Source organism: Microchirus variegatus (assembly GCF_963457635.1).
Source record: "Microchirus variegatus genome assembly, chromosome: 12".
Taxonomy (NCBI): domain Eukaryota; kingdom Metazoa; phylum Chordata; class Actinopteri; order Pleuronectiformes; family Soleidae; genus Microchirus; species Microchirus variegatus.
In genome coordinates, this window is record NC_139813.1 from 15,608,156 (window position 1) to 15,623,199 (window position 15,044).

Here is a 15,044-nt window from a genome sequence, read left to right on the forward strand (position 1 = left end):
GATTAAAAAAAGAAATTTCAAAAAATTATCAGATTTTGGACGACATAGTATAGTATGACGTTTTTGTCAAATTTTGGACCAAATCTTTTTTTCAAAAAAATGGTCAGATTTTGGACGAAATAGTGTAGTATGACATTGAGGTCGACGACATAGTATATAATATGACGTTTTGGTCACATTTTGGGATTAAATGAAGAAACTAAAAAAAATTATCAGATTTTGGACGACATAGTATAGTATGTCGTTTTTGTCAAATTTTGGACCAACATTTTTTTTTCAAAAAAATTGTCAGATTTTGGACGAAATAGTGTAGTATGACGTTTTGGTCACATTTTGGGATTTAAAAAAGTATTAAAAAAAAATTATCAGATTTTGGACGACATAGTATAGTATGTTGTTTTTGTCAATTTTTGGACCAGCATTTTTTTTTCAAAAAAATGGTCAGATTTTGGACGAAATAGTGTAGTATGACATTGAGGTCGATGACATAGTATAGTATGACGTTTTGGTCACATTTTGGACATAAAAATTATTTTCAAAAAAAATAGATTTTGGACGACATAGTATAGTATGACGTTTTTGTCAAATTTTGGACCAAAATAATTTTTTCCAAAAAATGGTCAGATTTTGGACGAAATAGTGTAGTATGACATTGAGGTCGACGACATAGTGTAGTATGACGTTTTGGTCACATTTTGGGATTAAAAAAAGAAATTTCAAAAAATTATCAGATTTTGGACGACATAGTATAGTATGACGTTTTTGTCAAATTTTGGATCAAATTTTTTTTTCAAAAAAATGGTCAGATTTTGGACGAAATAGTGTAGTATGACATTGAGATCGACGACATAGTATAGTATGACGTTTTGGTCACATTTTGGGATTAAAAAAAGAAATAAAAAAAAATTATCAGATTTTGGACGACATAGTATAGTATGTCGTTTTTGTCAAATTTTGGACCAAGTCTTCTTTTCAAAAAAATGGTCAGATTTTGGACGAAATAGTGTAGTATGACATTGAGATTGAATACACAGTACGAAGTTTAGCTCAGATGGTAGAGCACACAACCACCCCCATATATGTTGCCAAAGTCCTCGCTGCAGGTGACCCTGGTTCAAATCCCGCATCAGGCGGTTGTTCCTCACCTCTCTGGCCCATTGTCCTGTCTCTCTCCACTGTACAGTCCATAAAAAAGGCAAAAATTCCCCTAAATAATACTGCCCAATTTCGAACGACATAGTATAGTATGAAGTTTTTGTCCAATGTTGGACCAAAACTTTTTTTTCCAAAAAATTGTCAGATTTTGGACGAAATAGTGTAGTATGACTTCGAGGTCGACGACATAGTATAGTATGACGTTTTGGTCACATTTTGGACTAAAAAATTATTTTCAAAAAAATTAGATTTTGGACGACAGAGTATAGTATGACGTTTTTATCAAATTGTGGACCAAAATAATTTTTTCCAAAAAATTGTCAGATTTTGGACGAAATAGTGTAGTATGACATTGAGGTCGACGACATAGTATAGTATGACGTTTTGGTCACATTTTGGGATTAAAAAAAGAAATTTCAAAAAATTATCAGATTTTGGACGACATAGTATAGTATGACGTTTTTGTCAAATTTTGGATCAAATTTTTTTTTCAAAAAAATGGTCAGATTTTGGACGAAATAGTGTAGTATGACATTGAGATCGACGACATAGTATAGTATGACGTTTTGGTCACATTTTGGGATTAAAAAAAGAAATTTCAAAAAATTATCAGATTTTGGACGACATAGTATAGTATGACGTTTTTGTCAAATTTTGGATCAAATTTTTTTTTCAAAAAAATGGTCAGATTTTGGACGAAATAGTGTAGTATGACATTGAGATCGACGACATAGTATAGTATGACGTTTTGGTCACATTTTGGGATTAAAAAAAGAAATAAAAAAAAATTATCAGATTTTGGACGACATAGTATAGTATGTCGTTTTTGTCAAATTTTGGACCAACATGTTTTTTTCAAAAAAATTGTCAGATTTTGGACGAAATAGTGTAGTATGACATTGAAGTCGATGACATAGTATAGTATGACGTTTTGGTCACATTTTGGGATTAAAAAAACAAATTTCAAAAAATTATCAGATTTTGGACGACATAGTATAGTATGTAGTTTTTGTCAAATTTTGGACCAAGTCTTCTTTTCCAAAAAATGGTCAGATTTTGGACGAAATAGTGTAGTATGACATTGAGGTCGACGACATAGTATAGTATGACGTTTTGGTCACATTTTGGGATTAAAAAAAGAAATTTCAAAAAATTATCAGATTTTGGACGACATAGTATAGTATGACGTTTTTGTCAAATTTTGGACCAAATCTTTTTTTCAAAAAAATGGTCAGATTTTGGACGAAATAGTGTAGTATGACATTGAGGTCGACGACATAGTATATAATATGACGTTTTGGTCACATTTTGGGATTAAATAAAGAAACTAAAAAAAATTATCAGATTTTGGACGACATAGTATAGTATGTCGTTTTTGTCAAATTTTGGACCAACATTTTTTTTTCAAAAAAATTGTCAGATTTTGGACGAAATAGTGTAGTATGACATTGAGGTCGATGACATAGTACAGTATGACGTTTTGGTCACATTTTGGACTAAAAAATTATTTTCAAAAAAATTTGATTTTGGACGACATAGTATAGTATGACGTTTTTGTCAAATTTTGGACCATTGTAATTTTTTCCAAAAAATGGTCAGATTTTGGACGAAATAGTGTAGTATGACGTTTTGGTCACATTTTGGGATTAAAAAAAGAAATTTCAAAAAATTATCAGATTTTGGACGACATAGTGTAGTATGACATTGAGGTCGACGACATAGTATATAATATGACGTTTTGGTCACATTTTGGGATTAAATAAAGAAACTAAAAAAAATTATCAGATTTTGGACGACATAGTATAGTATGTCGTTTTTGTCAAATTTTGGACCAACATTTTTTTTTCAAAAAAATTGTCAGATTTTGGACGAAATAGTGTAGTATGACATTGAGGTCGATGACATAGTACAGTATGACGTTTTGGTCATATTTTGGACTAAAAAATTATTTTCAAAAAAATTTGATTTTGGACGACAGAGTATAGTATGACGTTTTTATCAAATTGTGGACCAAAATAATTTTTTCCAAAAAATTGTCAGATTTTGGACGAAATAGTGTAGTATGACATTGAGGTCGACGACATAGTATAGTATGACGTTTTGGTCACATTTTGGGATTAAAAAAAGAAATTTCAAAAAATTATCAGATTTTGGACGACATAGTATAGTATGACGTTTTTGTCAAATTTTGGATCAAATTTTTTTTTCAAAAAAATGGTCAGATTTTGGACGAAATAGTGTAGTATGACATTGAGATCGACGACATAGTATAGTATGACGTTTTGGTCACATTTTGGGATTAAAAAAAGAAATAAAAAAAAATTATCAGATTTTGGACGACATAGTATAGTATGTCGTTTTTGTCAAATTTTGGACCAAGTCTTCTTTTCAAAAAAATGGTCAGATTTTGGACGAAATAGTGTAGTATGACATTGAGGTCGACGACATAGTATAGTATGATGTTTTGGTCACATTTTGGGATTAAAAAAAGAAATTTCAAAAAATTATCAGATTTTGGACGACATAGTATAGTATGACGTTTTTGTCAAATTTTGGACCAAATCTTTTTTTCAAAAAAATGGTCAGATTTTGGACGAAATAGTGTAGTATGACTTTGAGGTCGACGACATAGTATATAATATGACGTTTTGGTCACATTTTGGGATTAAATAAAGAAACTAAAAAAAATTATCAGATTTTGGACGACATAGTATAGTATGTCGTTTTTGTCAAATTTTGGACCAAGTCTTCTTTTCAAAAAAATGGTCAGATTTTGGACGAAATAGTGTAGTATGACATTGAGGTCGACGACATAGTATAGTATGATGTTTTGGTCACATTTTGGACTAAAAAAAGAAATTTCAAAAAATTATCAGATTTTGGACGACATAGTATAGTATGACGTTTTTGTCAAATTTTGGACCAAATCTTTTTTTCAAAAAAATGGTCAGATTTTGGACGAAATAGTGTAGTATGACTTTGAGGTCGACGACATAGTATATAATATGACGTTTTGGTCACATTTTGGGATTAAATAAAGAAACTAAAAAAAATTATCAGATTTTGGACGACATAGTATAGTATGTCGTTTTTGTCAAATTTTGGACCAACATTTTTTTTTCAAAAAAATTGTCAGATTTTGGACGAAATAGTGTAGTATGACATTGAGGTCGATGACATAGTACAGTATGACGTTTTGGTCATATTTTGGACTAAAAAATTATTTTCAAAAAAATTTGATTTTGGACGACAGAGTATAGTATGACGTTTTTATCAAATTGTGGACCAAAATAATTTTTTCCAAAAAATTGTCAGATTTTGGACGAAATAGTGTAGTATGACATTGAGGTCGACGACATAGTATAGTATGACGTTTTGGTCACATTTTGGGATTAAAAAAAGAAATTTCAAAAAATTATCAGATTTTGGACGACATAGTATAGTATGACGTTTTTGTCAAATTTTGGATCAAATATTTTTTTTCAAAAAAATGGTCAGATTTTGGACGAAATAGTGTAGTATGACATTGAGATCGACGACATAGTATAGTATGACGTTTTGGTCACATTTTGGGATTAAAAAAAGAAATAAAAAAAAATTATCAGATTTTGGACGACATAGTATAGTATGTCGTTTTTGTCAAATTTTGGACCAACATGTTTTTTTCAAAAAAATTGTCACATTTTGGACGAAATAGTGTAGTATGACATTGAAGTCGATGACATAGTATAGTATGACGTTTAGGTCACATTTTGGGATTAAAAAAACAAATTTCAAAAAATTATCAGATTTTGGACGACATAGTATAGTATGTCGTTTCTGTCAAATTTTGGACCAAGTCTTCTTTTCAAAAAAATGGTCAGATTTTGGACGAAATAGTGTAGTATGACATTGAGGTCGATGACATAGTACAGTATGACGTTTTGGTCATATTTTGGACTAAAAAATTATTTTCAAAAAATTTGATTTTGGACGACAGAGTATAGTATGACGTTTTTATCAAATTGTGGACCAAAATAATTTTTTCCAAAAAATTGTCAGATTTTGGACGAAATAGTGTAGTATGACATTGAGGTCGACGACATAGTATAGTACGACGTTTTGGTCACATTTTGGGATTAAAAAAAGAAATTTCAAAAAATTATCAGATTTTGGACGACATAGTATAGTATGACGTTTTTGTCAAATTTTGGATCAAATTTTTTTTTCAAAAAAATGGTCAGATTTTGGACGAAATAGTGTAGTATGACATTGAGATCGACGACATAGTATAGTATGACGTTTTGGTCACATTTTGGGATTAAAAAAAGAAATAAAAAAAAATTATCAGATTTTGGACGACATAGTATAGTATGTCGTTTTTGTCAAATTTTGGACCAACATGTTTTTTTCAAAAAAATTGTCACATTTTGGACGAAATAGTGTAGTATGACATTGAAGTCGATGACATAGTATAGTATGACGTTTTGGTCACATTTTGGGATTAAAAAAACAAATTTCAAAAAATTATCAGATTTTGGACGACATAGTATAGTATGTCGTTTCTGTCAAATTTTGGACCAAGTCTTCTTTTCAAAAAAATGGTCAGATTTTGGACGAAATAGTGTAGTATGACATTGAGGTCGACGACATAGTATAGTATGACGTTTTGGTCACATTTTGGGATTAAATAAAGAAACTAAAAAAAATTATCAGATTTTGGACGACATAGTATAGTATGTCGTTTTTGTCAAATTTTGGACCAAAATTATTTTTTCAAAAAAATGGTCAGATTTTGGACGAAATAGTGTAGTATGACATTGAGGTCGACGACATATTATAGTATGACGTTTTGGTCACATTTTGGGATTAAAAAAAGTAATTTCAAAAAATTATCAGATTTTGGACGACATAGTATAGTATGTCGTTTTTGTCAAATTTTGGACCAAGTCTTCTTTTCAAAGAAATGGTCAGATTTTGGACGAAATAGTGTAGTATGACATTGAGGTCGACGACATAGTATAGTATGACGTTTTGGTCACATTTTGGGATTAAATAAAGAAACTAAAAAAAATTATCAGATTGTGGACGACATAGTATAGTATGTCGTTTTTGTCAAATTTTGGACCAACATTTTTTTTTCAAAAAAATTGTCAGATTTTGGACGAAATAGTGTAGTATGACATTGAGGTCGATGACATAGTACAGTATGACGTTTTGGTCATATTTTGGACTAAAAAATTATTTTCAAAAAAATTTGATTTTGGACGACATAGTATAGTATGACGTTTTTGTCAAATTGTGGACCAAAATAATTTTTTCAAAAAAATGGTCAGATTTTGGACGAAATAGTGTAGTATGACATTGAGATCGACGACATAGTATAGTATGACGTTTTGGTCACATTTTGGGATTAACAAAAGAAATAAAAAAAAATTATCAGATTTTGGACGACATAGTATAGTATGTCGTTTTTGTCAAATTTTGGACCAACATGTTTTTTTCAAAAAAATTGTCACATTTTGGACGAAATAGTGTAGTATGACATTGAAGTCGATGACATAGTATAGTATGACGTTTTGGTCACATTTTGGGATTAAAAAAACAAATTTCAAAAAATTTTCAGATTTTGGACGACATAGTATAGTATGTCGTTTCTGTCAAATTTTGGACCAAGTCTTCTTTTCAAAAAAATGGTCAGATTTTGGACGAAATAGTGTAGTATGACATTGAGGTTGACGACATAGTATAGTATGACGTTTTGGTCACATTTTGGGATTAAATAAAGAAACTAAAAAAAATTATCAGATTTTGGACGACATAGTATAGAATGTCGTTTTTGTCAAATTTTGGACCAACATTTTTTTTTCAAAAAAATGGTCAGATTTTGGACGAAATAGTGTAGTATGACATTGAGGTCGATGACATAGTACAGTATGACGTTTTGGTCACATTTTGGGATTAAATAAAGAAACTAAAAAAAATTATCAGATTTTGGACGACATAGTATAGTATGACGTTTTTGTCAAATTTTGGACCAAAATAATTTTTTCCAAAAAATGGTCAGATTTTGGACGAAATAGTGTAGTATGACGTTTTGGTCACATTTTGGGATTTAAAAAAGAAATTTAAAAAAATTATCAGATTTTGGACGACATAGTATAGTATGTTGTTTTTGTCAATTTTTGGACCAGCATTTTTTTTTCAAAAAAATGGTCAGATTTTGGATGAAATAGTGTAGTATGACATTGAGGTCGACGACATAGTATAGTATGACGTTTTGGTCACATTTTGGGATTAAAAAAAGAAATTTCAAAAAATTATCAGATTTTGGACGACATAGTTTTGTATGACGTTTTTGTCAATTTTGGACCAAATCTTTTTTTCCAAAAAATGGTCAGATTTTGGACGAAATAGTGTAGTATGACATTGAGGTCTTCGACATAGTATATAGTATGACGTTTTGGTCACATTTTGGGATTAAATAAAGAAACTAAAAAAAATTATCAGATTTTGGACGAAATAGTGTAGTATGACACTGAGGTCGACGACATATTATAGTATGACGTTTTGGTCACATTTTGGGATTAAAAAAAGTAATTTCAAAAAATTATCAGATTTTGGACGACATAGTATATAATATGACGTTTTGGTCACATTTTGGGATTAAATAAAGAAACTAAAAAAATTATCAGATTTTGGACGACATAGTATAGTATGAAGGTTTTGTCAAATTTTCGACCAACATTTTTTTTTCAAAAAAATGGTCAGATTTTGGACGAAATAGTGTAGTATGACATTGAGGTCGATGACATAGTACAGTATGACGTTTTGGTCACATTTTGGACTAAAAAATTATTTTCAAAAAAATTAGATTTTGGACGACATAGTATAGTATGACGTTTTTGTCAAATTTTGGACCAAAATAATTTTTTCCAAAAAATGGTCAGATTTTGGACGAAATAGTGTAGTATGACGTTTTGGTCACATTTAAGGATTAAAAAAAGAAATTTCAAAAAATGATCAGATTTTGGACGACATAGTATAGTATGTCGTTCTTGTCAATTTTTGGACCAACATTTTTTTTTTCAAAAAAATGGTCAGATTTTGGACGAAATAGTGTAGTATGACATTGAGGTCAATGACATAGTATAGTATGACGTTTTGGTCACATTTGGGATTAAAAAAAGAAATTTCAAAAAATTATTAGATTTTGGACGATATAGTATAGTATGACGTTTTTGTCAAATTTTGGACCAAATCTTTTTTTCAAAAAAATGGTCAGATTTTGGACGAAATAGTGTAGTATGACATTGAGGTCTTCGACATAGTATATAGTATGACGTTTTGGTCACATTTTGGGATTAAATAAAGAAACTAAAAAAAATTATCAGATTTTGGACGAAATAGTGTAGTATGACATTGAGGTCGACGACATATTATAGTATGACGTTTTGGTCACATTTTGGGATTAAAAAAAGTAATTTCAAAAAATTATCAGATTTTGGACGACATAGTATAGTATGTCGTTTTTGTCAAATTTTGGACCAAGTCTTCTTTTCAAAAAAATGGTCAGATTTTGGACGAAATAGTGTAGTATGACATTGAGGTCGACGACATAGTATAGTATGACGTTTTGGTCACATTTTGGGATTAAATAAAGAAACTAAAAAAAATTATCAGATTTTGGACGACATAGTATAGTATGTCGTTTTTGTCAAATTTTGGACCAACATTTTTTTTTCAAAAAAATTGTCAGATTTTGGACGAAATAGTGTAGTATGACATTGAGGTCGATGACATAGTACAGTATGACGTTTTGGTCATATTTTGGACTAAAAAATTATTTTCAAAAAAATTTGATTTTGGACGACATAGTATATTATGACGTTTTTGTCAAATTGTGGACCAAAATAATTTTTTCCAAAAAATTGTCAGATTTTGGACGAAATAGTGTAGTATGACATTGAGGTCGACGACATAGTATAGTATGACGTTTTGGTCACATTTTGGGATTAAAAAAAGAAATTTCAAAAAATTATCAGATTTTGGACGACAGTATAGTATGACGTTTTTGTCAAATTTTGGATCAAATTTTTTTTTCAAAAAAATGGTCAGATTTTGGACGAAATAGTGTAGTATGACATTGAGATCGACGACATAGTATAGTATGACGTTTTGGTCACATTTTGGGATTAAAAAAAGAAATAAAAAAAAATTATCAGATTTTGGACGACATAGTATAGTATGTCGTTTTTGTCAAATTTTGGACCAACATGTTTTTTTCAAAAAAATTGTCACATTTTGGACGAAATAGTGTAGTATGACATTGAAGTCGATGACATAGTATAGTATGACGTTTTGGTCACATTTTGGGATTAAAAAAACAAATTTCAAAAAATTATCAGATTTTGGACGACATAGTATAGTATGTTGTTTCTGTCAAATTTTGGACCAAGTCTTCTTTTCAAAAAAATGGTCAGATTTTGGACGAAATAGTGTAGTATGACATTGAGGTTGACGACATAGTATAGTATGACGTTTTGGTCACATTTTGGGATTAAATAAAGAAACTAAAAAAAATTATCAGATTTTGGACGACATAGTATAGAATGTCGTTTTTGTCAAATTTTGGACCAACATTTTTTTTTCAAAAAAATGGTCAGATTTTGGACGAAATAGTGTAGTATGACATTGAGGTCGATGACATAGTACAGTATGACGTTTTGGTCACATTTTGGGATTAAATAAAGAAACTAAAAAAAATTATCAGATTTTGGACGACATAGTATAGTATGACGTTTTTGTCAAATTTTGGACCAAAATAATTTTTTCCAAAAAATGGTCAGATTTTGGACGAAATAGTGTAGTATGACGTTTTGGTCACATTTTGGGATTTAAAAAAGAAATTAAAAAAAATTATCAGATTTTGGACGACATAGTATAGTATGTTGTTTTTGTCAATTTTTGGACCAGCATTTTTTTTTCAAAAAAATGGTCAGATTTTGGACGAAATAGTGTAGTATGACATTGAGGTCGACGACATAGTATAGTATGACGTTTTGGTCACATTTTGGGATTAAAAAAAGAAATTTCAAAAAATTATCAGATTTTGGACGACATAGTATAGTATGACGTTTTTGTCAATTTTGGACCAAATCTTTTTTTCAAAAAAATGGTCAGATTTTGGACGAAATAGTGTAGTATGACATTGAGGTCGACGACATAGTATATAATATGACGTTTTGGTCACATTTTGGGATTAAATAAAGAAACTAAAAAAAATTATCAGATTTTGGACGACATAGTATAGTATGAAGGTTTTGTCAAATTTTGGACCAACATTTTTTTTTCAAAAAAATGGTCAGATTTTGGACGAAATAGTGTAGTATGACATTGAGGTCGATGACATAGTACAGTATGACGTTTTGGTCACATTTTGGACTAAAAAATTATTTTCAAAAAAATTAGATTTTGGACGACATAGTATAGTATGACGTTTTTGTCAAATTTTGGACCAAAATAATTTTTTCCAAAAAATGGTCAGATTTTGGACGAAATAGTGTAGTATGACGTTTTGGTCACATTTTGGGATTAAAAAAAGAAATTTCAAAAAATTATCAGATTTTGGACGACATAGTATAGTATGTCGTTCTTCTCAATTTTTGGACCAACATTTTTTTTTTCAAAAAAATGGTCAGATTTTGGACGAAATAGTGTAGTATGACATTGAGGTCAATGACATAGTATAGTATGACGTTTTGGTCACATTTTGGGATTAAAAAAACAAATTTCAAAAAATTATCAGATTTTGGACGACATAGTATAGTATGTCGTTTCTGTCAAATTTTGGACCAAGTCTTCTTTTCAAAAAAATGGTCAGATTTTGGACGAAATAGTGTAGTATGACATTGAGGTCGATGACATAGTACAGTATGACGTTTTGGTCATATTTTGGACTAAAAAATTATTTTCAAAAAATTTGATTTTGGACGACAGAGTATAGTATGACGTTTTTATCAAATTGTGGACCAAAATAATTTTTTCCAAAAAATTGTCAGATTTTGGACGAAATAGTGTAGTATGACATTGAGGTCGACGACATAGTATAGTATGACGTTTTGGTCACATTTTGGGATTAAAAAAAGAAATTTCAAAAAATTATCAGATTTTGGACGACATAGTATAGTATGACGTTTTTGTCAAATTTTGGATCAAATTTTTTTTTCAAAAAAATGGTCAGATTTTGGACGAAATAGTGTAGTATGACATTGAGATCGACGACATAGTATAGTATGACGTTTTGGTCACATTTTGGGATTAAAAAAAGAAATAAAAAAAAATTATCAGATTTTGGACGACATAGTATAGTATGTCGTTTTTGTCAAATTTTGGACCAACAGGTTTTTTTCAAAAAAATTGTCACATTTTGGACGAAATAGTGTAGTATGACATTGAAGTCGATGACATAGTATAGTATGACGTTTTGGTCACATTTTGGGATTAAAAAAACAAATTTCAAAAAATTATCAGATTTTGGACGACATAGTATAGTATGTCGTTTCTGTCAAATTTTGGACCAAGTCTTCTTTTCAAAAAAATGGTCAGATTTTGGACGAAATAGTGTAGTATGACATTGAGGTCGACGACATAGTATAGTATGACGTTTTGGTCACATTTTGGGATTAAATAAAGAAACTAAAAAAAATTATCAGATTTTGGACGACATAGTATAGTATGTCGTTTTTGTCAAATTTTGGACCAAAATGTTTTTTTCAAAAAAATGGTCAGATTTTGGACGAAATAGTGTAGTATGACATTGAGGTCGACGACATATTATAGTATGACGTTTTGGTCACATTTTGGGATTAAAAAAAGAAATAAAAAAAAATTATCAGATTTTGGACGACATAGTATAGTATGTCGTTTTTGTCAAATTTTGGACCAACATGTTTTTTTCAAAAAAATTGTCACATTTTGGACGAAATAGTGTAGTATGACATTGAAGTCGATGACATAGTATAGTATGACGTTTTGGTCACATTTTGGGATTAAAAAAACAAATTTCAAAAAATTATCAGATTTTGGACGACATAGTATAGTATGTCGTTTCTGTCAAATTTTGGACCAAGTCTTCTTTTCAAAAAAATGGTCAGATTTTGGACGAAATAGTGTAGTATGACATTGAGGTCGACGACATAGTATAGTATGACGTTTTGGTCACATTTTGGGATTAAATAAAGAAACTAAAAAAAATTATCAGATTTTGGACGACATAGTATAGTATGTCGTTTTTGTCAAATTTTGGACCAAAATTATTTTTTCAAAAAAATGGTCAGATTTTGGACGAAATAGTGTAGTATGACATTGAGGTCGACGACATATTATAGTATGACGTTTTGGTCACATTTTGGGATTAAAAAAAGTAATTTCAAAAAATTATCAGATTTTGGACGACATAGTATAGTATGTCGTTTTTGTCAAATTTTGGACCAAGTCTTCTTTTCAAAAAAATGGTCAGATTTTGGACGAAATAGTGTAGTATGACATTGAGGTCGACGACATAGTATAGTATGACGTTTTGGTCACATTTTGGGATTAAATAAAGAAACTAAAAAAAATTATCAGATTTTGGACGACATAGTATAGTATGTCGTTTTTGTCAAATTTTGGACCAACATTTTTTTTTCAAAAAAATTGTCAGATTTTGGACGAAATAGTGTAGTATGACATTGAGGTCGATGACATAGTACAGTATGACGTTTTGGTCATATTTTGGACTAAAAAATTATTTTCAAAAAAATTTGATTTTGGACGACATAGTATAGTATGACGTTTTTGTCAAATTGTGGACCAAAATAATTTTTTCAAAAAAATGGTCAGATTTTGGACGAAATAGTGTAGTATGACATTGAGATCGACGACATAGTATAGTATGACGTTTTGGTCACATTTTGGGATTAAAAAAAGAAATAAAAAAAAATTATCAGATTTTGGACGACATAGTATAGTATGTCGTTTTTGTCAAATTTTGGACCAACATGTTTTTTTCAAAAAAATTGTCACATTTTGGACGAAATAGTGTAGTATGACATTGAAGTCGATGACATAGTATAGTATGACGTTTTGGTCACATTTTGGGATTAAAAAAACAAATTTCAAAAAATTATCAGATTTTGGACGACATAGTATAGTATGTCGTTTCTGTCAAATTTTGGACCAAGTCTTCTTTTCAAAAAAATGGTCAGATTTTGGACGAAATAGTGTAGTATGACATTGAGGTTGACGACATAGTATAGTATGACGTTTTGGTCACATTTTGGGATTAAATAAAGAAACTAAAAAAAATTATCAGATTTTGGACGACATAGTATAGAATGTCGTTTTTGTCAAATTTTGGACCAACATTTTTTTTTCAAAAAAATGGTCAGATTTTGGACGAAATAGTGTAGTATGACATTGAGGTCGATGACATAGTACAGTATGACGTTTTGGTCACATTTTGGACTAAAAAATTATTTTCAAAAAAATTAGATTTTGGACGACATAGTATAGTATGACGTTTTTGTCAAATTTTGGACCAAAATAATTTTTTCCAAAAAATGGTCAGATTTTGGACGAAATAGTGTAGTATGACGTTTTGGTCACATTTTGGGATTAAAAAAAGAAATTTCAAAAAATTATCAGATTTTGGACGACATAGTATAGTATGACGTTTTTGTCAAATTTTGGACCAAATCTTTTTTTCAAAAAAATGGTCAGATTTTGGACGAAATAGTGTCGTATGACATTGAGGTCGACGACATAGTATATAATATGACGTTTTGGTCACATTTTGGGATTAAATAAAGAAACTAAAAAAAATTATCAGATTTTGGACGAAATAGTGTAGTATGACATTGAGGTCGATGACATAGTACAGTATGACGTTTTGGTCACATTTTGGACTAAAAAATTATTTTCAAAAAAATTAGATTTTGGACGACATAGTATATAGTATGACATTTTTGTCAAATTTTGGACCAACATCTTTTTTTTCAAAAAAATGGTCAGGTTTTGGACAAAATAGTCTAGTATAAGATTGAGAATGAATAGACAGTACAAAGTTTAGCTCAGATGGTAGAGCACACAACCACCCCCATATATTACTGCCAAAGTCCTTGCTGCAGGTGACCCTGGTTCAAATCCCGCATCAGGCGGTTGTTCCCCACCTCTCTGGCTCATTTTCCTGTCTTTCTCCACTGTACAATCCATAAAAAGGCAAAAACTCCCCAAAATAATATTGCCCAATTTCGAACGACATAGTATAGTATGAGGTTTTTGTCCAATGTTGGACCAAAACTTTTTTTTTCAAAAAAATGGTCAAAATTTGGACTAAATAGTGTAGTATGACATTGAGGTCGACAACATAGTATAGTATGACGTTTTGGTCACATTTTGGGCAAAAACATTTTTTTTTTTTTTTTTTTTTTCGATTTTGGAACGACATAGTATAGTATGTCGTGTTTGTCAAATTTTGGACCAACATTTTTTTTTCAAAAAAATTGTCCGATTTTGGACGAAATAGTGTAGTATGACATTGAGGTCGACGACATAGTATAGTATGACGTTTTGGTCACATTTTGGGATTAAAAAAAGAAATTTCAAAAAATTATCAGATTTTGGACGACATAGTATAGTATGATGTTTTTGTCAAATTTTGGACCAAATTTTTTTTCAAAAAAATGGTCAGAATTTGGACAAAATAGTGTAGTATGACATTGAGGTCGACGACATAGTATAGTATGACGTTTTTGTCAAATTATGGACCATATAGTATAGTATGATGTTTTTGGAAAATTTTGGACTAAAACATTTAAAAAATAATAATAATAATAATAACAATTTTGAACAACATACTATACTATGAC

The 15,044-nt window shown here is 29.9% G+C and overlaps 1 protein-coding gene across 1 annotated transcript in view; it reads left to right on the top strand.

Annotated features, from left to right (window-relative positions):
- sgk1 (serum/glucocorticoid regulated kinase 1) overlaps positions 1-15,044 on the top strand; it is a gene marked incomplete at both ends in the record, with an annotated part of 69,686 nt that overhangs the window by 28,295 nt on the left and 26,347 nt on the right. The gene's annotated exons all lie outside the window — the stretch shown is intronic.